The sequence below is a fragment of the Pseudophryne corroboree genome, chromosome 1, assembly GCF_028390025.1.
Source record: "Pseudophryne corroboree isolate aPseCor3 chromosome 1, aPseCor3.hap2, whole genome shotgun sequence".
NCBI classification, from domain to species: Eukaryota; Metazoa; Chordata; class Amphibia; order Anura; family Myobatrachidae; genus Pseudophryne; species Pseudophryne corroboree.
Window position 1 is genome coordinate 432,556,939 of NC_086444.1, and position 8,522 is coordinate 432,565,460.

The following is an 8,522-nucleotide window of genomic DNA, read 5'->3' on the forward strand; positions in this document are numbered from 1 at the left end:
GATATCCTACAGAAGCCTATGGGCGACGGTGACCCCCCCTCACCCCAGAATACCTCCATTAAGGCAGCCCTAGTCCCAGAAGCTAAACTCCTTTTCCCCCTAGCAACACAGCCGGAGGCGGCGCCTGGGACTCTGCTGCCTGCATACCGGTGACCCCAGGGAGGTGACGGAGAACCCCCGCAAACTACCTCACAGGTATCGCATTGCGATGTTAATCGCATATGTTAGTACATATGTGATTAGCATCGCTGTGAGGGGAGGCGTTGCATGTTAATACATGCTGCCAAGAGGCACTAAAGGGAAGGGGGGTAAGAGGTACAGTCGGGGAGGCAGTGGTCAGGGGCACGCAAGGAGAGGTGTGCAGAGGCAGGAGGGGTCAGAGGCATGCGTGGTGAGGCAGGAGGCCAGGGTACATATGGGAAGGGAAGATAATAGGTGCACATAGAGAGGGAGGTCAGGGGCACTCATGGTAAAGACTTGCCTATATTACGGATGACTCATGGAAGCAGGTGAAGGAGGTCCATTAAGGAGAGATGGGGGCAGGGACATATGTGAAGTTTGAGCAGTGATGATCAGGGCCGCCATCAGGGGGGTGCTGGGGGCACATCTGTCCCGGGCCCTCTGACAGAGAGAGGAGGGCCCGGGATGCTCATGCAGCCACCTGCCCGCCCACCGCCGTCCGTGCCGTTCCACAGTCGTCCCCGCTGTTCTGCCGCTGTCCTCCGGGAGCTGCTGCTGATCAGTCTGACAGGGGACTGCAGAGCTGATGATACCGGCAGCAAACTGCTTCCTAGTCACAGACTTAAGTTTGCCTGTGATTAAGAAGCAGTTCACAGGAGGGATCATCACTCCTGCGACCCTGATATTACACACAATTTACTGTCCCACACTAAATGTTGCGCACAGCAGTACCAGGTTGGGTACAGGATTCCGGCGGTCAAAATACTGACGCCGGAATCCCGACCATCAGAATGCAGGCAGGGGGGCGAGTGGAACAAAGCCCCTTGCGGGCTCGCTACATTTGCCACGCTGCAGCCTGTGTGGCTCACTATGCTCGCAACAGGTTCTATTCCCACTCCATGGGTTTCGTGGACACCCAGGAGTGGGAATAGCTGTGGTGGCGCTGCCGGCATTCTGGCGGCCAGGATTACAGCGTCGGTATTTTGACCCCCGGGATTCCAACTACATCCCACAGTACCTCATGTAGCTCTGTCCCCATGTAGCCCCACTTCCATAGTCACATAGTAGGAGTTACTAGGAGTGGGGGGGCGAAGCGGTCTGTGATCAGCAAGTTGCATGGTGCAGTCAGTGCATCAGCCACTTTGTTCTCTCACTGACATCATTGTAATGTCCCCATGGCCCCATAGCAACTGCACTCCCTGCATCCGCAGTAGCTACTCCCTTGGATACAGGTGTCTGGGCTGCCTATAACTCTAATGCACAAAACTGCAACACAGCTACTGCAGTACCACTCTTGGCAATGTGTGGCACTGTAGAGCCCTACCATTCTTCTCTTACTGACTTGCTTTTGTTTCAGATAGATGAATGTTTCAACAAATGCTCTATAAAATTATGAAAACTGTATCAAAATCTGTCCAGCGGTTTGCGAGATGAGCAGGAACAGACAGACAGATGCTGTTTTCTGAATCCCAGTCTTTCCAGATATCAGTCTTGCTCTCAGCAGCCTGAGGCTTGTTTTCATGTGGTCTCCCTCTTATAGTGAATACCTCTCCAGGCTGTTTAGTGCTGAGACAATTCTATTAGGATAGACTGGCTTGGTATGAAATACCGGTAGTCGGGATGCCGGCGTGCACATGACAGACAGTGGCATCCTGACACTGAAGTTCCATACATCGGAGGGGGTATGCATTTTTACCCCTACCTTACCCTAACCCTCGAGGGGTGGAGGCTAGGGTTAACCCCCATAGTGCCTAACCCTAACCCCCCCATCCACACACACTTCCCTACGGGCCCTAACTCTAACAGTTACCCACTTACCTTCGGGATGCCGGCTGTCAGTGTTCCAGCGTCGGTCTCCCGTGTATACAGCTGATACGTGCAACACTTCTAGCAGCTCCTATTCATATTATATAATACTAGCTGAATACCCGTGCTTCTCTATGGCATACAAGTATAATCACAAAGATATGAAAAGCGCTGGTATTTAAGCAAATTTAATACTGCTTTTAAACATTTTACATACAAAACTACATATATAACATTTGTGGTATATATGAATAAAATCAACAAATTACTCAAATGCAATTAATAGATTATTATTATATTGGCATGGCACTTTAATTTTGAAGGACTTCCTTGTAAACTACATTTTTAGTCTTTTCTTTCAGGCTGGAGAATGGCCAGGCTGTCAGAGGAGCTGACTCTGGAACAGGCAACATATAAAGCATTGGGTATGGGATCCGGCCGCCAGGGAGGGAAGGGGGCGGTTGCAAGCTTGCCACGAGTTCTATTCCCACTTTGTGTCATGGACACCCACAAGCGGGAATCGGCTTTATTAGCCGGGAATCCGGCTGGCGGCATTGTCAGTGGTTGGGATTCTGGCGTCAATCTCCTGACTGACGGGACTCTGAATGCCGGCAATGTAACCGCATCCCCATACAAATGGCCATGGGAGAAGCAGTCACTCTACACCAGTCACTTTCAAACTCTGTCCCTGAGCTTTGCTAATGGTCATGGCATAGCAGATCTTTACCGGGAACTGCAGCCGTTTGAACTGGAAGTGGTAGTCTGATGGGATCAGAGGGATTCTCGGATTTTTGATGCTGTCAAAAGGCTGGTGCTGAGGAGAATAATCCACCTCCTTCTCTGCCCTGTCCCGCTTCTGATGCTGTCCTGCTCAGTGCTGTAAATGCTGGGAAGACAGGCCAAACTCCACCCGCAGAATGTTAAATATGTAAGGTTTGCGGGGATAGGCTGACTCTATATAAAGGGCCCTAGTACTACTTGCCTAGCTTCTCGCTCTCATTAGGGCTCCTCCTCTGAGGTAAAAATGGTCACTGGGAGAGCTGTCAGTACTCTTTACACAGCAGATAATCAGTTGCCGACTGTCAAGCTTCCCTTTAATGCATTTAAGAGCCAAAATATCTATGCCTCCTTTTGCTCTCTGAGAGGTTGGCCAATGTTAAGTTCAAGTGACAGGTTAACCTCTGATAATTGAGACACTATTCTCTCCTGACTGGAAATAGGTTGGTTAAATACCTATATCTGAAATATATATATATATATATATATAGCAAATACCACTGATTCATCACAAAATCTCCTGAACCATAAGGCAGGGCTTCCCAAATAGGGAAGCCACAGCCAGCGAAGTTTGACAGTGTTTAGGGGTGGCAGTTGTTTGAATAATGGACTGCGCAACAGCCACTGGCAAGGATTCCAGGAACACAGCACTGTGTCCTCCCCCCCACCACTACTTGATATTGCTGGCCATGCGTTCTTTATAGCCCTGGCTGGGTGGGCTGTCTTAACTCTCCTCTGTGAGGAGAGAATGCCCAATAATCATCTCACCCCTTTTAACCCCTTTGTGTTTGAATTTTTAAAAATCCCTTCTTAGTGGGTGCCTATATCTCAAAAGCAGTCTACTGTTCAAATGTCCAGTTCCTAGTCCTTATGGTTCTGGAGATTTTGTGATGAGTCAGTGGTATTTGCCTTTGATATATATATATATATATATATATATATATAGATATACAGAGAAATTATGTTCTGCATATAGACTATTGTATGTTTATGTGAAAACCAAATATTCATACCAAACTAAACATATATATAATAAATATCAATAGACATAGGCAGTGAAAGTATACATTCTATATTGAATTCAAGAATAGCATAGGATTAACATAGTGCTATTTACGGCACATTCCTGTGCGGTTAAAGTCGCAGGCCGGAGTCTCTGATACAAACTGAGCTGTGTTTTGCAGCATCTGCTCTGCGTATAAGAGGCAAATTTAAACAGAGTCACCCTGCTACACCGCTCTCTCGTACCACATGGCGTATTAAGGCTAGGTGTAGGAGGCTTTCACTGAAAAGCAGATAAGGATAATGAATAAAGAATAAGCATAGCGTTAAGGTATGAAAAGGAACAATGCAGCGGACGTGAATTATTTTTACATCTTTTTCAATGAAAAACAAAATCATTAAGTGGTACTAATAAAGGCTTATAAGAAAAGCAAACGCCCAATGTAAGCTGTAATCTTCAAATTGTGTAATAGAATGATTTACCTGCTATAGCAACGTGTTACTGTACCATTAAGGTAAACTGTAACTATTTTACTCTTAATATTTCATGTTATTAACGTACTTCTGACATCTTATATACTATAGCACCATATTGATGTTTGACACATATTCCACTTGAGCTAAGAACACCCCCATCTTCTGCTAAATGACTTGTAAACTTGATAGATATCTTTTAGGGGCAATTCAAGTTGGGTCACGATGTGTGGCTGCACACATAGCCGATACCTATGCTAGTCCAACATCGCTAATTTTACAGCCAATCCCTTTGGGAGTGTAAGGGAAAATTAGCAATTTTGCGTTGCAATGTAATGTCACTTTGAGGGCACATTGCCTACACTACACCACTCTGGATTGATTTGCCCCCTTCATACTGTACAAAGCATCATACCACTTCTTGAAAAGAAAAAAAAAAAAATCTGATAAAGTAGATTTATAGAAATTCTCTAAGGAGAAGAAGCAGAAGTAGTTTCCATGCACAGGGAGACCACGATGCACAGGAACTTTTCTCGTATTTAGAGAAGTGCACAGGAAGGTGTCTCTCACATGTGACATACACAATGCCCTTCACTCCTTTCTGACTGTAGGAACAGCCCGTTGATGATGGAGATCTTATCAAGCTACAATCAGTGAGTTTTAGTGCACTATCACTCGCAACCACTGTAGACGTCACATACGGAGAACACATCTGCTTGACTTTCTTCGCACCTGTGTCATGAATGAACGTGTTACGAAATCGGCAAGATTGCGTATTGAGGTTGCGATCTTTAATGGTTACGTTGCAATTGATGCGGTCTTGATCTTCAAGAATGTGTTTATTCATGAACGTAGGAAAGTTCTGACATTTAATAAGGGAGACACTCGCAAGAATGCCAAGAATTATGAGAGGGCAACAAGCTGGTGACATTCTGACTGATGACATCTGCAAAAGAGGAAGACACCTTTTAATGGTTATATGTCCACCACAATTAAAGGAGAGAGTATATTGAAAGGGGACATCATTGATATCAGGATCTGGTGACCTTTCCTGCTTCTTTACATGATCTAGATACTGTCCTTGTTGCAGAACAAGCTGCAGATTTCATGCAATGTCTTTAGCCCATGCTGAAATCAGTCCCAAGATCAACACCTTGGCATCTTCTTTAACAGGACAAATTGCTGGCACTCTTTAGCCATGGCACCACCCCTGACGCACTTAGCTTCTTTGGGTTGATATGGCATTAGCCGCTGACACTTCTGACATGTCGTGAGTGTGTGGTGTATGTGGCTACTAACCGTTGTCTCTTTTCCTGCTACTGCATTGGGCTGGTTAACTAAACTGAGCTCCTGTGCTGGGAGGCGGGGTGATATAGGAGGCGGCGCTATGCATCTTGGGAAGAAGCTCAAAGCTTTGAGCCTGTTGGTGCCTCGGATCAAGATCCTACTCTACACCCCATTGTCCAGACTTGTGGAGCCCAGTGTACCCCGCAGCAGAAAAAATAAATAAAAAGGAATTACACGCACCTTGGTAAAACCATGATGCACTGCAGGGGGCAGGTTTATAATGTGCAGACAGACGTAGATTTGGGTGGGGAGAGCCCAACCTCAAGTCTAAATTTCAGTGTAAAAATCAATCTGTCCAGCATTTGTGTGCCGCATGCAAAAGCAGACAGTATTTACCCTGCATGCAAAAATAATAAATGTACTTACTCCGCTTACATTGCAATATGACTTGCGCAGGTGCAAAGATACTTTTTTTTTTGTTTCTGCTTTGTCCCAACTTAGAATCAGCCAGTAAGCGAGTAAGAACCTGGGCAAATAAGAAGCTAATGTCATTCTTGGTACTGCAGACTATCCATGCAGATCTCTGATCAATGCTACAATCTTTAGATTGTAAGCTCTCACGAGCAGGGCCCTCTTCCCTCATGTGCTTATCCTTTGTCTTACTTTAATAATCTTCAACTGTACCACATCCAGCAGTCCTCTGCCACCTGATACTTATTCCAGTGTCATCTGCTGATGTAACTATGTGTATTTACCCTGTACTTGTCCTATACTGTCATCAACTGTAAGTTGCTGTTTTCCGGTTTGATTATTTATGTACTCTGTAATTGGGCGCTGCGGAACCCTTGTGGCGCCATATAAATAAAGGATAATAATAATAATAATGCTAGGGAACGTTTGTGCTTTTCATGATCGTTTGGTAATTTTACCTGATAGCAGTTTATAGCTGGTAGTATAGATAATAAACAGCATAGAAACTGTAGGCGTGCATAAACACCTAGCTAGCGCGACAAGCTACCACTTCAGTCTCTGCTTATCTCCAGGCTTACTGCTTGTTGCACATGTAAAGTGTTGTGTCCATACACCTGGAAGTGCAGGAGGATGCAGCAGGGGCATCTTACCATAAATGCATGCAGGGCAAGCCACTGGCTACGGTCATATCTGTTTTGGAGGCAGCAGAAATGCAACAACTGGCAAGAGAGTTACAGTACAAAGAACTGCTACGCAACCTATTTCAGAATTACTGATTTTTCTTTATTTTCCCCTAAATACTGCTCTTTAGAGGCTTCAGTGAATTCTGTCGGTAGTATGATAGCTTCAACAACCCCTTTAGGTGTTACACAAAAACCCTATCTGAGCAGCATAGATGATTTTCTGCCCAGGAATATTACAGGTCTCGCAGCAAATGCCAAAATAGGGGCGAGCAGTTAGCTGAGATTTATGCTTTAACAAATACCGGTCCATAATGTTGCTATCTTAAAAGAATAAAAGTCTAAATGGGGGGCAAAAAATCCCCTAACAATAAAAATAGCTTGGTAGGTGTTTAAAGAGACAGGGCAGGATGTAATGCAGTGCGAGACGCCAGAGCGCTGAGATTCTGTCCGAACACATATTTTAAATTTTTTTTTTTAAAGCTACAATCATTTACAAGGCAAAACCAACACGTAAATGTATGCTGCTTTAAAAAAAATGTACGAGTTCAGCCGGAATCTCGGCGCTCCGGCCATCTCGCACACTGCATTACATCCTGCCCACAGTCATCCGAGTGTTTGATTTGGGCAATTACCATTGGACAGTTAAAAAAAAAAAAAAAAAAAAAGAAAGAAAAGAATATAGCTTAATATATTATATGAGCATCACACCATTCACACGGGTGGTATTCATGTGACCGCCGATCAGCTGACCGACAGTCACATGACCTCCTCCACCAGCCCGACGGGTCACTGTCGACCAACATGGACTATTTCCACTCGTGGGTGTCCACGACACCCATAGAGTGGGAATAGAACCCGTGGCGACCGCAGGTCGCCACCGAGCCCGCAGGTCGCCACCGAGCCCGCAAGGGGCTTGCTGCACTCGCCCCTCCCCGCCGGGATCCCGGCGTCGGTAAGCTGACCGGCGGTCAGGAGACCGGCGGTCAGCCGTACTACACCCCATTCACACATACTCCATGTGTCCTTATAATATATGGATATGAATCTGCAAATATTTTTCATAAACACGCTAATGATCCCCATAGTCCTATAGTGGCAACAACCATAATAACTTTTATTATGGCAGGATTGTAATCTGCTCACTGTAGGAATAACTCTGACATCATATTTACTTACCTCGGTCCGTGCCACACTGCTTTCTACGTAACGTGGCTACACTGAGACTCATACATATGGCTTCTTTCCAGTTTCCTCCTACTTCCTCCCCTAGGAAAGGGTAGCGTCTAGTTGCCCTTCGTCGAGAAGACTTTTCCCATAATTCACTGGGTCCACGTCACAAACTATTTGGAATAGTAACCATTGGTGAGCGAAGCGGAGAGAGATACCGTAAGGATCCAATGCATCATACATAAAATAACAAAAAACAGAAAATGGAGGAAACAAATACATGCTGTAAGGGCAGACAACCATTTCTGCCCTCACTAGATGTCACATCCAGGTCCTTTCCACGAAGGGGAAATAGACACAACCCCCTAGTAAACTCCCAGTCAGAATCACTGAAATTTTAGTTGTTCCAGGAAAGACTTCCTCTGTATACGATGCATTACTCCCTCTAGTGGCAGTATGGAACAATACATGGTATTCCAGCAATTCAAAAGCTAAACATAGAGGGGGTCATTCTGACCTGATTGTAGTTGTGCTAGATTTACCACAGCTACGATCACCGACATGCGGGGGGATGCCCAGCACAGGGCTAGTGTGCCCCGCATGTCTGGTCCGGCCTGGCCCCACCGCACAAGTACAAAAGTATCGCTCAGTGGCGATGCTTTTGTACTTGTAGAG

The 8,522-nt window shown here is 45.5% G+C and overlaps 1 long non-coding RNA gene across 1 annotated transcript; it reads right to left on the reverse strand.

Annotated features, from left to right (window-relative positions):
- Nucleotides 1-2,158: 2,158 nt before the first annotated feature.
- Nucleotides 2,159-8,262, reverse strand: LOC134890751 (uncharacterized). The gene is made up of 2 exons (XR_010171391.1): nucleotides 7,857-8,262; nucleotides 2,159-5,185 (listed from the first exon to the last, which is right to left on the reverse strand). It is a non-coding gene; the product is annotated as an uncharacterized LOC134890751 (long non-coding RNA).
- Nucleotides 8,263-8,522: the final 260 nt, after the last annotated feature.